The sequence below is a fragment of the Monodon monoceros genome, unplaced genomic scaffold, assembly GCF_005190385.1.
Source record: "Monodon monoceros isolate NGI ecotype Baffin Bay Population unplaced genomic scaffold, NGI_Narwhal_1 Super_Scaffold_17, whole genome shotgun sequence".
Taxonomy (NCBI): Eukaryota; Metazoa; Chordata; class Mammalia; order Artiodactyla; family Monodontidae; genus Monodon; species Monodon monoceros.
Window position 1 is genome coordinate 5,286,097 of NW_021703773.1, and position 19,062 is coordinate 5,305,158.

The window sequence follows — 19,062 nt, forward strand, 5'->3', positions numbered from 1 at the left end:
CAGGTGGACACGACACATTCTCCAACAAGTGTGAGACTAGCTCACAAGACTCTTTGGGAAGATATGAGACCTGCCAATGAGGATGTGGTGGGTATTCAGACCTTTCCCTTGGCCTCCAAGCCTAGGAGGGTGTAGATACAGACGTTCACAAATGTGTCAGGACACCCTATATCCTACCCAACTGAAGAACCCCTGTCTTTTCCCCATGTCATGCCAAGGCAGCTCAATGCTGGCCTCCAAGCTGTTTGCCGAAGATCAGACCTGTGTGGTCTCCTCCAAGAAGTTCAGAAGGGATTTTGGATGGTGTGCTCCCATTCTGTTTGTGTTTTGCTTTGCGTTTGTGTTTGTTTCGCCCCACCCAGTCCTTTCTTCTGCTCTCTCTTTTCTTCTTTTCCTTCCCGCAGAAGAAAAACACATGCTTAGACCTCAAGACAAGGAGAGCAGAGAAGCTTCTGGATTCTCACCCATTTCCCTGAACTGTTGGGCAACCATGGTTCATGTTAGGGCTGAACCAGGGCCTGTGCCCAGAGGAGGGCCTGTGCCCAGAGGAGGGCCTGACTGACCAGCGTGCGCCCACTTGTCTCCATTCTTTAAACGATCTGGAATAAAGGATGAGATGGAGGTCAGCGGATGGGAGTCACCAGGGGACCCACCATCACTCACTACCGCAATGTGGCCACCAGGCAGCCTGGATTTTCTAGGACAGTTCCAGTTTCAGATATCCTGTTGACCCCATAATCCATCCAAATGGCCTGGAAATTATAACATTTCAGTGTCCAAACTACAGTTTCAAAACTGCCCCTCACTTTGGAATTGGTACAAAAATCTCTCATCACCCAAATGTCCCAGCTGGGTTTTAGAAACTGTGATCACTGCAGCTAGAGACTGATTGGAAAGGAGGTGTGTTTGGTCCTCACGCTGTCCCCATGTCCGTCCCCTGTCAGCTATGCTCTCCCCTCACACAGTACTTCCTGCTGCCCACTCCAATCCATCCTCCCGCTGGTCTCCCCTTGGTTGAAAACAGCCCCAGGTGGGGTCTGGTAAGAGCACAGGGGAGCTAGGTGTCTGAAGAGGATGTTAGGCTCTGTGCATCCTCACAAGAGGTAGGGTCTTGAGACCAAAGGGTGGAAACCTAATAAGGAATTAGGGGAGAATCTGGGGGGATGGAGAGAGAGGGGTCTCTGGAGCCCCTTGAGCTAAGTGGCTGCTACCCGCTCTGCCTGTGTGCCAGCTTAAACCTCCTGCCTCTGAATGCGGTGGAGGAAACACAGCTGCCACGGTCGAAGGAGAGGGCAGGTATCAAGCAGGTATCAAGTAGGTCTGAGCATCCCTCAGTGAGTGGTCGCACACGCTTCTGAAGGCAAGGCCACGTGGCAGGAATATGCACCCTGATGGCCACACCCGAGGACCCCCGGCTGCTGGCTGCAAGCCTGAAGGTGACTCCTATATATTTCTGCACTTCTGCCCCAGGGAAAACATGAACGCTGCCCGCCAGAAAGCTGCACAGTGGCTGATACAACAGTACCCAGACCTCTGGGGCACTGAGCTACCCACCGTGATGGTCTTCATGTCACAGGGGCCACAGCCTCTGGGGACAAGGGTCACTCTGGCCTGAGACAGGGGAAGCAGAGGTCTGCTATGGCTCATCACAGGACGTGAGCCCAGACTCCCACCCAGAACATGGTCTCCCTCAGTCGGGGGAGTCTTGCTGGGACCCACCTAAAAGGCGCACCCCCCAGGCTGCCCAGGGCTGGAGGTCTAGGTCCTGAGCAGCTCCCCCTGCTCTGCCCACCCCATACTCACTCCTCTCCACTCTGCTCCCTGATAGATGACAACTGTCTCGCCTCTGCTCTGCCTCCAGCAACTCAGCTAGGGCCTGCCTAGCACCTTCCGAGTCTCCTGTTTGCTTTCATTCTCTCCTCTGTTGTTCTCTCCACTGCAGAAGAGTAACCTTCAGCCTTTCCAAATCCTTCCTCTGGTAAAAGAGGATACATGACAGTCGTTGAAGAAAGTGTCCATAGCAGGCTGTCTCACCCTCAACTTTTTTCCTCTGACTCTTCCTCTTATGGCCAGATATTTCCACACTTAGAAATTAATTTCTTTGACTTTGTGAAAATACTAATAAGCTGGGGAAAGGTAACTGCTATTTGTGTTTCAGAGTAAATGTGCTTATTCTGAGGGCATACTTTAACAGAGAGAGAATTTGAGAGAATTTCCTTTGATAGAGAGAGAAAGAATTGGAGAAAAAGAATTGGCAAATAAAGGAGTTAGGAACAGTTAAGAGATGCCTCAAACAGGGAGCAACTGCAGAACAGAAAGATGGAAGGGGGCCCAAGGCACACTTTTCCTGTTTCAGAGCTTTGCACTCGCCGAATGAATTTGAGCCAGGTCTCAAATCAACAAGGGGAAAGGGGAGGGATATACTGGCGCCAGTTCAGGCATTAAACACAAAGACCTACTTTAGTCTGGAGACTATGTAGGCACCAGGGATGCAAAGACCCAGCTCCTGCCCTCAAGGAGATCACGGACTCATGGGGAGAAACACATCACCTGAGTGATGCACACAGGAGAGGTGCATGGTGACCGGGGATGGACACAGCCTGGGGAAGGGGGAGGATCTGACAAGTGGGCTGACTATTAAGATACAAGTAAGAAGGAATCTAGCAGCAGAGGGAAAGGAACACCTGGCAGAGGGAACAGCCTAAGCAAAGTCTCATGAGAAAGCAAACTTCGATGTGGTTGGAGTCTAGGATCCTTAAGGTGATGTGACGGGAGTTGGGGCTGGAAAGGTGCCTGGCCATCCGAGCACTGAAGGTCATGCCCAGACATGTAAAAGCTTTCTTAGGAAAGCAGCGAGGAGCTCGCTGGTGGGTCTTAAGCAGGGGTCTACAAGGGCAGTTTGCATCTGAATGATCATCTGAAGGTAGGCAGGTGATGGAGCGGAAGGGAATGAGGCTAGAGACAGGAGGTGCTGGTAATAGATGCGAGAGGAAGGACTGACCCAACGCAGGGGCAGAGGGGCTGGAGGAAGCTTGGGAAGTAGCACCTATGAGACCCGGGGACCAATGCAGGCACAGAGGGAATGTAAGAAGGTAAAAACAATGCCTGGATTTCTGGAAGGGCCACTGGGGAATGGTTTACTGTCCACTGAGAAAGGAATGCAGGGGAGTCATCCAGGGATGAGGTTTGGAAGTCTGGATATAAGTATAACCTCATTAGGTCAACATTCTGCTTGAAAATCCCTTCAATTACCCATAAACTCCGGTTGCTTTGGAAGAGTCCCATCCTCTCTCTCATCCTCACTCCAGGGCTTTCAGTCATGGGTTGGATGACCGGCAGGTACCCCAAGCATCGTTTAAGTCAGAGGTTCTCAACGGAGAGGCTGCATGTTAGATCCACCTGGGGTTAAGATGATGGCTGAGTCCCACCCCCAGAGGTTCTGACTTAACCCTCTGAAGCACAGCCTGGGGATCTGGATGAGCAAAAGCTCCTGGGAGATTCTAAAGTGCGGACAAGGTTGAGACTCTCTGATTTAGATTGTTCGCTCTCCTTCTCAATGCATCTGAATTCCCATGAGTTAAAGGTCAATGAGTGAGTTCAGTGTGTGACTTATGGTGACTGGCAGAGGTTCAAACAGAGACATCTTCGGCCCTCCCCTAATGATCCCTCTGGATCTCATAGTAAATGTTTATCCAGGCAGCCCCGGGTCCAGCAGTGGCTCCTGATTGCTGGGTACACTTGCTAGCATGGGGAAGAAGCTCTTCCAGACAGTAGCTCCAGACAGCTTGGCTCAGAAACACAAACAAACAGAAAATAGTCCCTCTGCCTCCCAACCTGTTCATCACTGGGGAGGCAGTGGGATGAGGATCGGGGAAGATTTCAAACAAGGGCAACATTTACTAGGCTTTTCCAACCTGTGCGAGAATAGTTATTACTGCAAAGAGCCATTTGGGCTGCTACGAGTCTATAATTTCCACCTCTGAAGTAACATGTTCTCAGAGCCCCTGGTATCTCATTTTTGGTGACACAACGAGGAAAGTCCAGGGACAGGGTGTAAGGCAAGTCTCACCCCCCCAGCTGCTGGTGCTGTGACTACCAGGATCTTCAAAATCAGGTTCTGAGATTTTACAAGGAGGATCCTCCAGGTGCAGGTTGGGGCTTAATTCTTCTTTTTCTTGCCATCCTTGTAATCTGCATACCTTCCCCTTAAAATGGTCCTAGTTTCTCTGGGTATCTTCCCTGGAGCATCTTTGAAATGCTAACTTACCTAGTGAACCTTGACCCATCAGAGACAATGGCTACTGAGTCAATTTATCCACAAGCCCGTAGCATGGCCTTCTAGCTCAGCAATCAGACCAGAAAAGCCACACGCATCTGGAGTGGAGGCCACCAAGCATAGCAGAGACCTCCTCAGCTACTCCCTCTTCCCTGACCCCTAGGGCAACAGTAGGGCATCCCCATGAGGGCCCTGGGAGAAGAAGAGGTACACAGTCTTAGTCTTTGGGGGGAAGAAAGGTATATACCAGCCCTAGCCTTTGGGGCACTTAAATCCAATCAGTGTTCATCAAGCCCCGGACAGAGAAGGCTCAAGACACCAGATGAAAACCTGAACTCTGGGGAGCCCCAAGGTTGATCCTGATTTCCTAGAGCTGCAGCTTTAACCCATTATGAAGGCAGCTCTGTAGTGGGAGCCCAGACCAGCCAGCCCACCAGTGAGCCAGGGCAAGAGCTTTGGTAGCGCGAGTCAGCCCCAGGCGCCCAGCTGACCGGCTCCTGTGTGCCTCGCTGTGCTGTGTGAGTAACCCCAACCCTGCTGACAGCCGGTCACCCTGCGACAAGTGTCTTCTAACTCGAGGATGAGGGACAGGGATGCTCATCTTTCTCTTGGGGAGTCCCCAGATGTGCAGCGACTTCAGCAGGTGGCTGTGAAGTTCTCCAAACCAAAGTCATTTGAATTCATTGGCATTTTTTTTTTAATTAATACCTAATCAGAGAGTACTTAGTGGGAGCCAAGTAGAAGGAAAGATGTCACAAATTTTACAAATTCCTCTTTGTTTTAGTTGTCATATTTGATTGACACATTTACACAATTCATTCATTTCAACAGATACCCACCATGTGCCTAGTTCTGTGTGATGTCCCTGAGCTTCGAACAGGAATCAGGCAGGGCCTTGGCCTGACAAGGTCTCGATTTGGTTTACGAGGCAGGTGATTGTCAGAGTGTGTGAACAATAGTGTGTGTGGGACTAACAGAGGTGCTGTGGCAGCCCACATGGTGTGCTAACACTGCCCAGGGTGTCAGGAAAATGTGCGGAAAGATTGGGAGGAATTCACCAGGACCTAAAAACAAGAAGTGCGGGGAGAGGTGGTGGGCGCAGAGTTACAGAGGCGTGGGGAAAGGTGATGCCTTCAGGAGTCGACTTCTGCAGGCCTGGACCTCACCCTGGGTGCCCGGCTGAGGCAAACCACGGGATGCTGGTGCTCTGCCTGGTCCAGGAACTTTCCTGGCACTTTCTTAGTGAAATTTCTTCTCCACCCACACTGGGTCAATGTGCACATGTCTGATAAGCACCGCAATAGGTATGTGGCCTTCAAAGTCACCTACGTCATCCTATTCGGGATGCTAAAAGTAACTTACCCATCTGCTGCCTGCCCCATCTCACCTGTCCAGACAGAAGGTGGGCAGGTGGGCCGCGTCAGAAGCAGGAGTTGGCAGAAGGGGACTCTGGAAATTTTGCAGCGTTTGAGTAACTATCCACTGGCTTCCAAGCGTATCGGGAGACGAGAGTCTTGCCCCACAAAGACACTGGCCTAGAGGACCCTCCAAAGGAGAAGAGAGGACAGCCAGTGCTTATTGATGGTCCACTCTCCGTCAGCCCAGTGTCAGCTGCTTCTTGTATGTTACCGTCATCTCTGCTTAAAGAGGAACTCCAGGATGCCAGCCCCCCAGCTGGAAGGGCTTAGGTCAACCCCATGCCCACACCTGTCGGCACTCACACCGCCCTCCCTTCACCTTCCTGGCTTCCCCCTCACCCCCTCACCTGCACCACCTTGGCTGCTGGGTTTGGAGGGGCCTCATTCTGGGCTGTGATCCCTCCTTTCCACACAACTGCTCCAGCGGGAGCTGTCAGCACCGGCACACACGGGAGCGGGTGTTCGCGAACATTCGGAACTACCTTCCTTTAACGACGATAACGTGCGGATCCTTGAACAGGTAGCATATTTGTGTATTTTTTTCCAAGACAAGCCCTCACTTGCATGCATCAGAGAAAAGGAATATGGGACAGAAGACACAGAAGAAAATAAAAGAAAATCAGGTTTGGAAATTAAATCCTTATACGTTTAAAAAAAAATGAAACTAACAGGGAATTCCCTGGCGGTTCAGTGTTTAGGACTTCGCGCTTTCACTGCTATGGCCGGGGTTCAGTCCCTAGTTGGGGAGTTAACACCCCGCGAGGCGCAGCCAAAAAGTAAAATAAATAAAATAAAGTAAAATGAAATATAACTGGGCATTTGTAGTAAAGAAAAAAAGAAACCAACAAATTCCTAACCCTTTTTTCCACACACAAGTATCCCCATGGAACCCTAGAGTTTGGGGTCCCCCTGTGATAGGACATGATGTCCACTTATTTCAATGCCTCTGAATGTCCGCCACTCTGTAACACATGCACCTTCTCAGGGCATGGTTCCCTGGCCCGCCATGTCCTACGAGGCACCCAATCTCTCTTCTCACTTCCTCCCCACCCTTCCCCACACCCCCCCCCAAAGCCAGGGCAACAGGAAGTTTTTCTGACTCTTCTGACTTCTGCTCCATTCAGAAAACACTGCCTTTAGCTCATTTCTCCTGAACCTTCAGTCTCAGAGATGCTATTGTTTCTCTGCTTTTTAGAAGTTATCACCCGTGAGTCATCTCTTCATTTTCACTCTTCTTCTCTCTCTCTAGTCTCCTACTTAAGCCCCATTCAAGGATGTGAGAGTTCAACCTTATCTTTGACTCGAGACATGAAAGAAGGGTGAGGGAGACAAGTCCGTGTGTGACCACACAGAGGATGCAGGGCAGAATCGCAGAGGAGGTAGAGGGCTAAGGAGTCGGGGTGGGTGTACGGAGGGAGTTGGGAGGGAAGCTGATGAGAGGAAAGAGCTGAAACTCTGGAGTTAGACTTCACTTTTTCCCCTATGCTTCAGTTTCCTTTTCCATAAAATGGGAAAGATAATACCCAACAGGAAAGGTTATTAAAGGACTAACTTGATGCGTAGTACTTTACCTACTTGACCTCACACTCTGACTCCCTTTTTTTTTCTTAACAAGTGAAGAGATTAGAGCTTCAAGGTGAAGTAACTTGCCCAAAGCCACAAGACTGGTAAACAGCAGAGTGGAGATCCAAACCCAAGCTGGTCTGCTTCCCCCACCCCTGCTTTTAGTCACCACCGATGCTGCGATGCTGCCTCACACTTTACATCCGGCATCGAATTCTCAGGAGCACCATGTCCTCAGCTGACAAATCACAGCTACTGCATCTCAAGGAAGGAGTATGTACCTCCCAATCTTAATCATCTCTAGGAGAGAGATCCTTTCCCCCCTAACCATTCCCCCCCTCACCCACTCCTCTTTATCACTTAACATACAGGTTGGTCAACAACCTGCCAGGTTAACTATGACTCTATTATCGCCAGAGCTGCGATGCCCCAGAGGGGAACGGATACAGGCTTCTTGAAAGCAAGGACCATTTATTCCCTTCAGATCTATCTCCTCAGTTAGTGAGGCATTTACTAACTGCCCAATTAAATACAGTCATCCTTGGTCTCTTGGTAGGGGGTAGGGAGATTGGTTCCAGGACTCCCGAGGATACCAAAATCCGAGGATGCTCAAGACCCTTACATAAAATGGCATAGTATTTGTGTATAACCTATAACACATCCTCCCTTATACTTTAAATCATCTCTAGATTACTTAGGAGAACTAATACAATGTAAATGCTATGTAAATCGTTGTAAACACAATGTAAATACTATCGCAAATTCAGCAAAGCAGAAGTTTTGCTTTTTGGAACTTTCTGGATTTTTTTCTTCTTGCATATCTTCAGTCCGCGGTTGGTTGAAACACTGATGCAGAACCCACGGATACGGAAGGCAACTGTAGTTATTTGTTGATATCCAGCCAAGACAAGGACTGGTAAAGGATGGGAGTAACCATATTTCTCATAACGTCTGTGGTTCACTGTGAGATCCTGCCTTCTTAAAATGTGTCACTGGCAGACAGGCCACTGAACAGCCTCTGGGTCCCAAGTGCCATTCAATTCTGAATTCTCAGGGGACCCCAGGAGCCTGGGGCAGATAGAGGAGGGAGAAACATATATCATCTCATAACATTCGTGTGGATTTTAAGTGTTTAGTTTTTTTTGGGTTTTTTTTTTTGCGGTACGCGGGCCTCTCACTGTTGTGGCCTCTCCCGTTGCGGAGCACAGGCTCCGGATGAGCAGGCTCAGCGGCCATGGCTCACAGGCCGAGCCGCTCCGCGGCATGTGGGATCTTCCCGGACCGGGGCACGAACCCGCGTCCCCTGCATCGGCAGGCGGACTCTCAACCACTGCGCCACCAGGGAAGCCCTAAGTGTTTAGTTTTAATCACAATTGGTAGGTTTCATTTTTTTAAAAATCCTTAGAAGTAATTTACATGAAAACATGTCCTCACCAAAATTTGCACGCGAATGTTCATAGCAGCATTATTCAGAATAGCCAAAAGTGGGAAATAATCCAAATGTCCATTAACCAATGAATGGATACATGAAATGTGGTTATCTCCATAAAATAGAATATTATTCAGGAAAAAAAAATGAATGAAGCACTGATACATACTACAACATGAAGGAACCTTGAAAATTATGCTAAGTGAAAGAAGCCAGACACAAAAGACCGTGCATGGTATGAGTCCATTTATATGAAATATCCAGAGAGAGAAAAGCAGATCTGTAGTTGCCAGGGGCTAAAAGGAGATGGGGAAAATGGGGAATGACTGCTAATGTGTATGGGGTTTATTTGAGGGTGATGAAAATGTTCTAAAATTGAGCATGGTGACGACTGCACAACTCTGAGAATATACTAAAAACTCATTGAATTCTACAGTTCAAATGGGTGACTCATATAGTATATGAATTATACCTCAATAAAGCTGTTACAAATAAAAAATAATTTACAGTGAACACAATTGTTTTTTACAATTGATACTGACTTCAGTTATGCCAACCATTGAGATGTCTTCTCTTTTAAGGTAGCTCTTTTTCACCTTGTTTACTCTCAAATCAGCTCCTTTTCAAGGACACTTACTGATTTTATTTTCCTTTCAAGCCCACAAAAAAAAGGCACAAGGATTTTTTTTCAAATCTGAGATGTTTTTATGATCAAAGTGATACATTGTTAAAAATTCATACAATACAGAAATAGTATAATAAACATCAAACATCTACTCATAACCCCTTTCCCAAAGATTGACACTCTAATAGTTTGGTTTACAGCCTTCCTGAGTTTTAATGCATATATAAATATAGGGGCTTCCCCGGTGGCGCAGTGGTTGAGAGTCCGCCTGCCGATGCAGGGGACACGGGTTCGTGCCCCGGTCTGGGAATATCCCACATGCTGCGGAGCGGCTGGGCCCGTGAGCCATGGCCGCTGAGCCTGCGCGTCCGGAGCCTGTGCTCCGCAACGGGAGAGTCCACAACAGTGAGAGGCCCGCGTACGGCAAAAAAAAAAAAAAAAAAAAAAAAAAATATATATATATATATATATATATATAAATGTAATTTGCACGAACTTGATCATCCAAATACACTGTTCTGAGACCAGCTTTCTTTCTTTGACAGTCTGTCATAGATAGCTTTCAATGACCAAACGTTTTGATATACACCATAATTTTTAACACCTGCTTAATATTCTGTTGAAGAGACAACCCCCCAGTTATAGCAGTCAACACCACATTAATGTGTTATTTAAGCTGTTGTCATGGTTTTGCTATGCTAAACAAGTTACAATGGACGTTCTTTGAGATAAATTCCCAGAAATGGGAACGCTTGGCCAAAGGATTTGCATATTTTACATTTGGATGTATATTCCTCCATCACCTTCTAGAAAGGAGGCTAATTGAGAAGATCCTACATAAAGAAGTATCTTTCCTACCTGGGCATCAAGAGCCAGGGAACTGGCAAGGGGCTCCATTCGGCTGTCCATCACTCCCCACCTGGAGGCAGAGGTGGGGACATCACATCTCTTCATGATTTCTTGTGTGTTTCCACAGGTGGGAACCAGGCAAATTCTTGAATTATAGCTATGTTTTCAATTCTAAGATTCCAAGGATTTCCCCTCTCAATTTCTAGTTCATGGTGATTTCCCAATTTAGACAAAATTCATTATGTCTGAAAGTAACTATAAGAAAGTGAACGGTCACAGAGTACACAATATGTTAGTACCGACTGAGGATAAGTTGACAGAACTAGTTAGAGCAAAAGGAATAACTTTCCGAGATTCCAAAGCACCACTTGATCTTTCTGATCTTCTCCAAAACAAGCTCATTTTCGGAACCAGGCTTTCAAGATGGTCTAAATACGTGGCCTAGCTCCATGGTAAACTTTAAAGCCTACATCCCCTAAAGAAACCCCACTTTTCTCTAGTGAAACAGAAGTTATTGCCTCTTCCTTGGACATTTGGACTTTCTTGTTTTGTGTCTTTGTAGTTAATAATAAAAAGCTGACACCATTTCCTGAGAATATATTATATGCCAGGACCCTACTATGTGCTTTTGGTGGGATATTTAAGGTAATCTTCGAGCAGTTCTATGAGGCAAGTACTATTTCTCCCCATAAACATATAAGGGAAAATGAAGCTCAGAAAGGTTGAGTGACTTACCTAGAGCCACACAGCCATTCAGAGAAACCAGGTCATCCTAATGCCAATGCTTCTGCTCTAAATCTCTCCCCTGCATTGCCTGTCATCCCCCACTCTCTCCAGCTCCCAACAATCTAAATCCCTCAAGATGCAGCTCAAATCCCATCTCTTCTGACAGCTGCCCACCTTCAACCCAATGGAAGTTGTCTTTCATCATTCTGAATTCTTGTTGTCTGAACTCTGAAGGGAGTATTGTCCTCGACACAGTTTGCCACTCCTTTTTTCAGTTTAATTCATTCAGTCGTCCCTTCCTTCATGTCTTTTCCATGAGCCAGGCTCTGCCAGATGCCCAGCCCGCAGCCGCAGTTCTCAAGGAGGTGAGACCAGGATTGTACCTGCCCCTAGACTTCGGACTCATCAGAGGCAGGGGTGATGGTTACTCTCTGTATTCCCCGGAGCAGCGGCAGAGCCCATGAGGCACGCAGCAGACATTTCTGGATTCATTGGTGAGTTGGATGGTCAATGACAGTGCAGGGGGAGGGCTGCTTTTCTCCCCCCAAAGCAGTGCCACTGAGTCTCTCCCTGTACCCCATGACCTGCCTATTCTGTAAATTCACCCCTTCCTGCTCTGAGGCATTTCTCCTCTCACCCGGGAGGCAGCTCTGGCCAGATCATTTATCTCCGTGCCCTGTCTTCTGCAGAGAGGGACGTGCAGCCCAGCAGGTGCCAGATAACAAGCCCATTAAACTTCCGTCTCTGCTCTCGGCATGAGCTGCAGGCGCTCCACGGTGTTTATCTTCCCTACCAAGCAGCTGGGTGGATGATGAGGGTCTCCCTCAACGTGAGAAAAGCAGGAAAGAGACTGTACCTGGAGCCCCAGGTCACGGAACAACAGGCACGGCACCCAGTGTGGTGCCCCCCATCCTGAGTACCAGGGTTGGGCCCAGACTACGAGAAAACCAAACCCTGATGTCTACCCCCATTCATCCTTCCGACGGCTCTTCTGGCCCAAGACACACACACACACACACACACACACACACACACACACACACACACACACACATATACGGACAGCCCCTCCTTCCCTGGCCCCCTGGCAGGAAAATTCAAAAGAGAACACATAAAGCAACTCTACTCCAAAAAAATTAATTAAAAAAAAAAGAACACAGGTGACGGAAAAGCCAAGGAAACTACCTCGTACGAGGGAACTGGGGTAGATGGTCCCCGATCCCCGTGCTGCAATTTGAGAGCATCAGGCAGGACTAACTCCTCAGCCACCTGGCACCAGGGCCTGAAAGTTCTCATTTAGGGTTGTTTTCTGAGATGGCCCCAAAGTCTCTCTTTGAGGGCTGGCTTCATGGCACTCGGAAGGGCCCTACACGTAGTTTTACGCTCTTCTGGGGCCATATTGAGAATCTAACAATTTTTTAATGAGAGTGACCCTGTGTTTTCATTGTGCACTGGGCCCCACGAATCACAAAGCAAGATTCTTCAGGAAATGGATGCAGGACGGAACAGGCTCTTGATGGGGGGAGAGGGGCTGGTGAGGGCCAAAGGGCTGACCCTGAGGGCTGGGGCAGCTTCAGTGGCCCCGCTCAAGCCCCAGCAGCTCAGAGAACCTAACTGAAGCTGGGCCACCCTGTGTCTTGTCCCTCCGCCACCAGCCTTTCCCAAGACACCGAAGCCAGCAGAGCACTGAGAGCTTCTGGGTCTCACTGTGTCCCTGGGAAGACGCCAGAAAGCGTCCCCCGAATGTAAACTGGTGCAGCCACTATGGAGAACAGTATGGAGTTTCCTTAAGAAACTAAAAATAGAACTACCCTGTGATCCAACAGTCCCACTCCTGGGCATATATCTGGAAAAGTTGAAAGCTCTAATTCAAAAAGATACATGCACCCCAGTGTTCATAGCAGCCCTATTTACAATAGCCAAGATATGAAGCAACTCAGGTGCCCATCAAGAGATGACTGGATAAGGAAGATGTGGTATATATATATATACAATGGAATATTACTCAGCCATAAAAAGAATGAAATAAGGCCATTTTCAGCAACATGGATGGACCTAGAGATTATCATACTAAGTGAAGTAAGTCAGACAGAGAAAGACAAATACCACGTGATATCACTTCTATATGCAATCTAAAAAAAATACAAATGAATCTATATACAAAACAGAATCACAAACATTGAAAACAAACTTATGGTTACCAAAGGGGAAGCAGAGGGAGGGATATATTAGAAATATGGAATTAACAGATACAAACTACTACACATAAAATAGATAAGCAACAAGGATTTATTGTATAGCACAGGGAACTATATTCAATATCTTGGAAAATAATCTGAACTATATATATGTATATATATAAACTGAATCATTTTGCTGTACACCTGGAACCAACACAATATTGTAAATCAACTACACTCTAATTAAAAAAAAAAAGCATCCCCCTGCCTCCCAGCCCTGGGTGTGCACACGGAGTGTGATGGTGGCTCACCCCCATGGTTACACGCTTCTGTCCGTCTACCAGGCCCTGGGCTCAGCCTCCAGCTGCAAATCCTCCTACAGCCACCAGGGCTGTAACAAGGTCAACTCTAAGGACCATGCTGTAGTTTGCCGGGTGCCTTCAGCCACAGCAAAATGGGACTGGAAGCCCCTGGTTCACTAGGGCTGAGCCCACCCCACAGAGAGCCCATTTCAGACTCCTTGTGATTCAAAGCCCAACTAGGGAGCAAAAGTTCACCCCCAACCCCATTCCCATCAGAAGCCCTGCTCCCTCTTCTGGGAAAACCAGCACTTTATTAAAGCGGGGAGTTGGGTGTGTGGAGTGAGAGTGAAAGGAGGGGGCTCCTTTCAGGCAAGAGCCAGGTCTTAGACTCCTTTGCATCCCAGTGTCAAGCTCAGAGCCCTGGTAGGAAAGAAGGAAGGAAAGAGGGAGGGAGGGAGGGAGGGAAGGATTACCTAGGCAGAATTATTTAGGATAGCGCCTAGGAAACCCTCCTATCTTCCAATCTCCTCCAAAACAGCCTGTCAGGTTCCACCAATATTACTGCATTTCTTAAGGACCTTTTGAAGCCTTCAGAAGCCCCAATAAAATTCAGATATTCCTGGAAATAACTCTGTGAGCTTTCTTCCAGGGAGATAAAGGGTGGTACTTAGAGTCTGGTGAAAGCAGAAGGAAGGCAGGGAGAGGGGGAGAGGCAGCGGTGACAAAGGAAGGAACACACGGGCGGCCACACTGTGGAGGAGCCCTGTGCAGTCACTTGTGGCTACAGAGCAGACAGACGCGGCTCCAAGTGGCTTCTGAGCCGTGGCTTGCTGAGTTTTGCTTGTCCTAAGCTTCTTCCTGTCCCAGCTCCCTGCTGCCCCGGATCCTGAATCCCCCTCCCTTCCTGAGCAATAGAAAAGCAGGCCCTCCCTTCATGGAGGGGAAGAACCAAGCTACATAGCGGGTGGGAGCACGGATGGGCGGCTGGCACTCCTGCAAAGTGTCCCCGAGCCCTGCCTTCCAGCCCCTCTTCCCAGCATCCTGCCTGCCTGTGTGGATGTTGGCCCAGCCCAGCCCACTGAGGCCCCAAGGAGGCTGCGCTGAAACAGGCCTCCCACTTGGTCCTACCTCAGAGGGGCGTCGGGAAAGAAGGACCTGGAGGGCCTGCCCCCAGACACTCCCTGGAAGCCCGGTCCCACTCAGCAGAATGAGACCTCATTAGGAGGGCCTGCTGCAAAGCGGATTAGGCATCCCAGTGAGTTCCCGTCACGCGCTTGTTATTATCAGTAGTTTTCATCATAATTCAGGACTCATAAGTAGTTCGGAACCGGTGCCCCTCTCGCCAGCTGCAGCTGCCCCGGGATCAGCTGATCAGCACCAGGCCCCCCCAAACCTACATTCCCACTTCAAATCCACAAGCATGTGGATTCATCAAGGGCTCGGGCCTCTAGACCTGCCTGAAAGTGCAGGGGAGCCTCCCCTCCCCGAGAAGGGAGAATCAGCGCTAGCGGTCCTTGGGGAGGCCTCCGGAGGGGGCAGGGGCAGAGCTGGGTCTAGCAGGATGGGGACAGGGGCACCTGAATTGGGGGGTGCAGCAAAGGCAGCCAGAGATCTCTTTCTACCTTAAGCACGTCTCTGCTCCCCTGCCTGGTCCCTAATAGCCTGGAAGTTTCCCTGTAACTGCCCCCAAAGCAGCAAAAAGCATTCTCCTGTGAATTCTAGGGATCGAAGTGGTCTTTTCTACCCTCCCCTAAGTTCCCCCATAGACCTGGGGAGTGAGGATAATGTATCTCAGTTCCTCTTCATACCTGCTGCTGCAACCCATCAGAGGGCAGCCTCCAGGGTCCTCCACCCTCTCCATCCTGCTCCAACCTGGAACTGTCTCCTGGGGTGTCTCTAAGGCTGGAGGACAATTCAGCCCCAGGGAGCCCCTTAGCTAGTTCTCAATGCTCTCCTGACTGGAGAAGCTCATCTCAGGGCTGGACAGGGTTGCTGTTCTCACACACAAGGACGGCCCTGCAGGTAGTGGCCCCCAGGATCCTGTCTCACCCATCCATGTTCACTCATTGGCTCCGCTGGACATCTGCTGAGGACCTCAAGCCGAGTGCTTGCCGGGACAGAGGACAGCAAACCCATTCATCCTCACTGAGCTCCCCACCTGGGGAGCAGATAAGGAGCAGAGCTGGGGTGGAGGTTGTCCATTGTGTAGGAGGCACCGCTGGGAGTTCCACGGCCTTTGCCCTCAAGGAGCTTAGAGTCTCCAAGCTGACACAGTGTGATGAGGCTGGGGGCAGGGGGTGCCAGCAGGATGCAGAGTGAGCAGCTGTGGCGGGGGGGCCTAAGCAGTGCTAAAGAAGGGGGGGAGCAAGGGACAGAGGCCTGGCAGGCCTAACAGCCATGGATCTGGGAACTGGAGCTCAGGAAGAAGAGGAGAAGCGCTCTGCTCTAAACAGAGCCAGGCACGGTCAGATTTACATTCTAGAAGGTGACTGGCCAGAGCTGAAGGACGCTGTCCTGGAAGAGCCTGCCTTCTTTGTCTAGTGAGCGATGCCTGACAACTGCACTAAAGCAACGGAGGTGAGGCAGCGCAGAGGGACAGAGTGGATGGATTTAAGGAGGGTGCACGGACAGGATGTGGCAACTAATGGAAGCAGGTTGTGCGTGAGAAGGAAGATGACACCAGCTTCTGGCTTGATCGGCCGGGAGGACAGCTGAGCAATTAACAAAGGCTGGGAATACGGACAAGGGGCAGGATGGTGGGGATGATAAAGGGCTCAGTTTTAAACTCGTTGACTTTGAGGTGTTTGTGGGATGAATAGGAGACGCTGAAAAACTGTTAGACGGTGTTATGGATTTGGAAGATAATGGCAAACTGAAAGCATACAAGTACTTGAGGTCATCCAGTTTGTAAATGACAGCAAGGTTAAACCTCGAGGAAGGGCTTCCCTGGTGGCGCAGTGGTTGAGAGTCCGCCTGCTGATGCAGGGGACACGGGTTCGTGCCCCGGTCCGGGAAGATTCCACATGCCGCAGAGCGGCTGGGCCCGTGAGCCATGGCCGCTGAGCCTGCGCGTCTAGAGCCTGTGCTCCGCAACGGGAGAGGCCACAACAGTGAGAGGCCCGCGTACCGCAAAAAAAAAAACAAACAAAAAACCCGAGGAACACCATCATATAATCCAAAGGAAAAGGAAGAGGGACCTGGGGAAAGTTGAATGGAATGATCAGAGATAGAAGAAAAATCAGGAGAGAAAGAGAGGACTTTTCTGCATGTAATCAAAGGACTGCATGTAATCAGGACTTTTCTGCATGTAATCAAAGAAGCCAATGCAAACTGGCCTAAATAATAAAAGTGATTTAAAGGTGCATGTAATTGGAAATCCAGGGCCAACACTGGCTTCAGGTTTAGTTTGATCCAGCTGCTCAACAATGACATCAAGGATTCAGTTTCTTTCTGTCTCTTGGCTCTGCCTTATGTGGGATTAGCGTTCTTCTAATGCCAATTGCCAAAACTCCTAGGTTTCATATCGTCCCCTCTGAGTTCAGAGGAAAAAGACCCACACACCCAGATATCTCCCAGAGGAGCAAGACACTTTCTTACCTGGAAAGCTATCAAATTTTTCCCCACCCCTGAACCAATGTCTGTGGCTCTAATTAGATGTGCAAACCATTTTCCCCAGATTTAGAGCATGAGATGGACTTGATTTTCCACAAAGTGCATACACAGAGGAGTAGAGTCCTTAAATTAAAAAAAAAAAAGTATTACCAAAAAAATAGAAAGAATGGATGTTAGAGGAAAGTATTGCAGATGAGATATTTTCAAGGAGGAAGTGGTCAACAGCATCAAAAACAGAGAGATTAAGGGTCACCTTTTTTTGAATGAGGTGGGATGGTAATAGCCATCCATCCTACGGTTATTAGGAAGGGGGGGTCCATCTAGAAATTCTTCCTGGAAATTGTGGTACCCAAGGGAGTCAAACCATGCCTAGGCTTTGGACAGTATGTGTGAGCAGAAGTGCATATGTGTGAGTACAGCGGATCACATGGCCTAAGTGAATTTTAGGAAACTCACTCTGGCCTCAGAGTAGGGGTGCAGTGAAGGAGCCAGGGGCAGGCAACAAGAGCAGGGGAGGCTCTCACAGGTACTTGGGAGGCCTCATCCAGGTGATGGTGGTGATGGTGGCCAGGGATGGAGAAGAGGATAGAGTGAGCAATATTAAAGAGGATAAGACAGGGCTTCCCTGATGGCGCAGTGGTTAAGAATCCACCTATCAATGCAGGGGACACGGCTTCGATCCCTGGTCTGGGAAGATCCCACATGCCACGGAGCACCTAAGCCCGTGCGCCACAACTACCAAGCCTGTGCTCTAGAGCCCACGAGCCACAACTACTGAGCCCACGTGCCACAACTACTGAAGCCCACATGCCTACAACCCATGCTCTGCAACAAGAGAAGCCACTGCAATGAGAAGCCCGCGCACCGCAACGAAGATCCAATGCCGCCAAAAATAAATAAATAAAACAAATAAATTTTTTTTAAAAAAAGAGAGCGGATAGGACAGAAGGACTGGGGGGTGTTTGGAAATGAAGCGTGAGGAGGGGAGGTACCCTGGATGTGAGGGCAGGACTGGACAGCCCCCACCAGCCACCACCAAGGATGAGGGCCCAGCCAGAACTCTCCTTCCCTCCCCAGCCAGTTCATCCACTGAGATGCCAGTGATGTCAGATGTGCTGCCACGGTCAGGATGACTAACTATTCACCGTGGAAAGGAAATTGCATATACACGTGTGGGAAATGCTTCAGGCTCCAGCTGGCTCCCCCGGTGGGGGGAGGAGGGTGAGCTCCAAGAGGAAGGAACTAAAGGGGAGAGATGCTCCCCCATTAAATTTTTTATAGAAATGCAAGTAGAAGAGAATTTTGCCCCAAGGAGCAGAAGAACAGGATCCTAAGTCTTCATTTTGGAGGCAGCTCCCTCAGTGGCTGGTGATTTTTCTTCTGGAAGGTAAAGTGTTTGCAGTCTCTGTTCCAAGAACTTGGACCCCAAGTCTTTTTTTTTTTTTTTTTTTTTTCTCCCAGACTTTGGCTTTGGTCGAATAGGCGATGCTGGAATCCTTTCTGCAGGAGACCGGACCCAGTTGCACTCTTGGCCACGCTTCCTTGGCCCTGGCTCCAGTTTGGGGGGAAAGGGAGAGGGCTGGGGGACTGATGGAGTGGAGAACACACAAGGGGATGATGGAGGAGGGATGGACCGCTCTTCCCAACAGGAAGAGAGAGTCCTGGCAAAACAGCTACTCCCCTGCCTCTGCTTTCTCGCTCAGCATCCTCAGGCCTGAACTTCTTGCCCTCGTCTGACTCTAGGGGAGGAAGAGGTGGAAGAGCTGTGGACGAACGTGTTTCCAAGACCCGCTCCACCAAAACACAAGCCACCAATCTGGAAAACACAACCCCTGGCTCACCACGGCCGCACCTGCCTCCACCCACACAAGTGAGGCCACTCCGTTTGTGTCTCCAGGATGTGGTCCACATCCAACCCTGGCGTCCAAGGAAAGAGGCGGGAGCTGCAGTTGGCTGGAGGATGTCTACACTCAATGCTTTGGCCTTCTCTGCCCCAAAGCAGCAGGAGAATCTGGAAAGAGTCAAACCAGAGGTCCCGGTTACTATTTTCAGAAGATGCTCAAGGAAATCTCTTCTTCAATC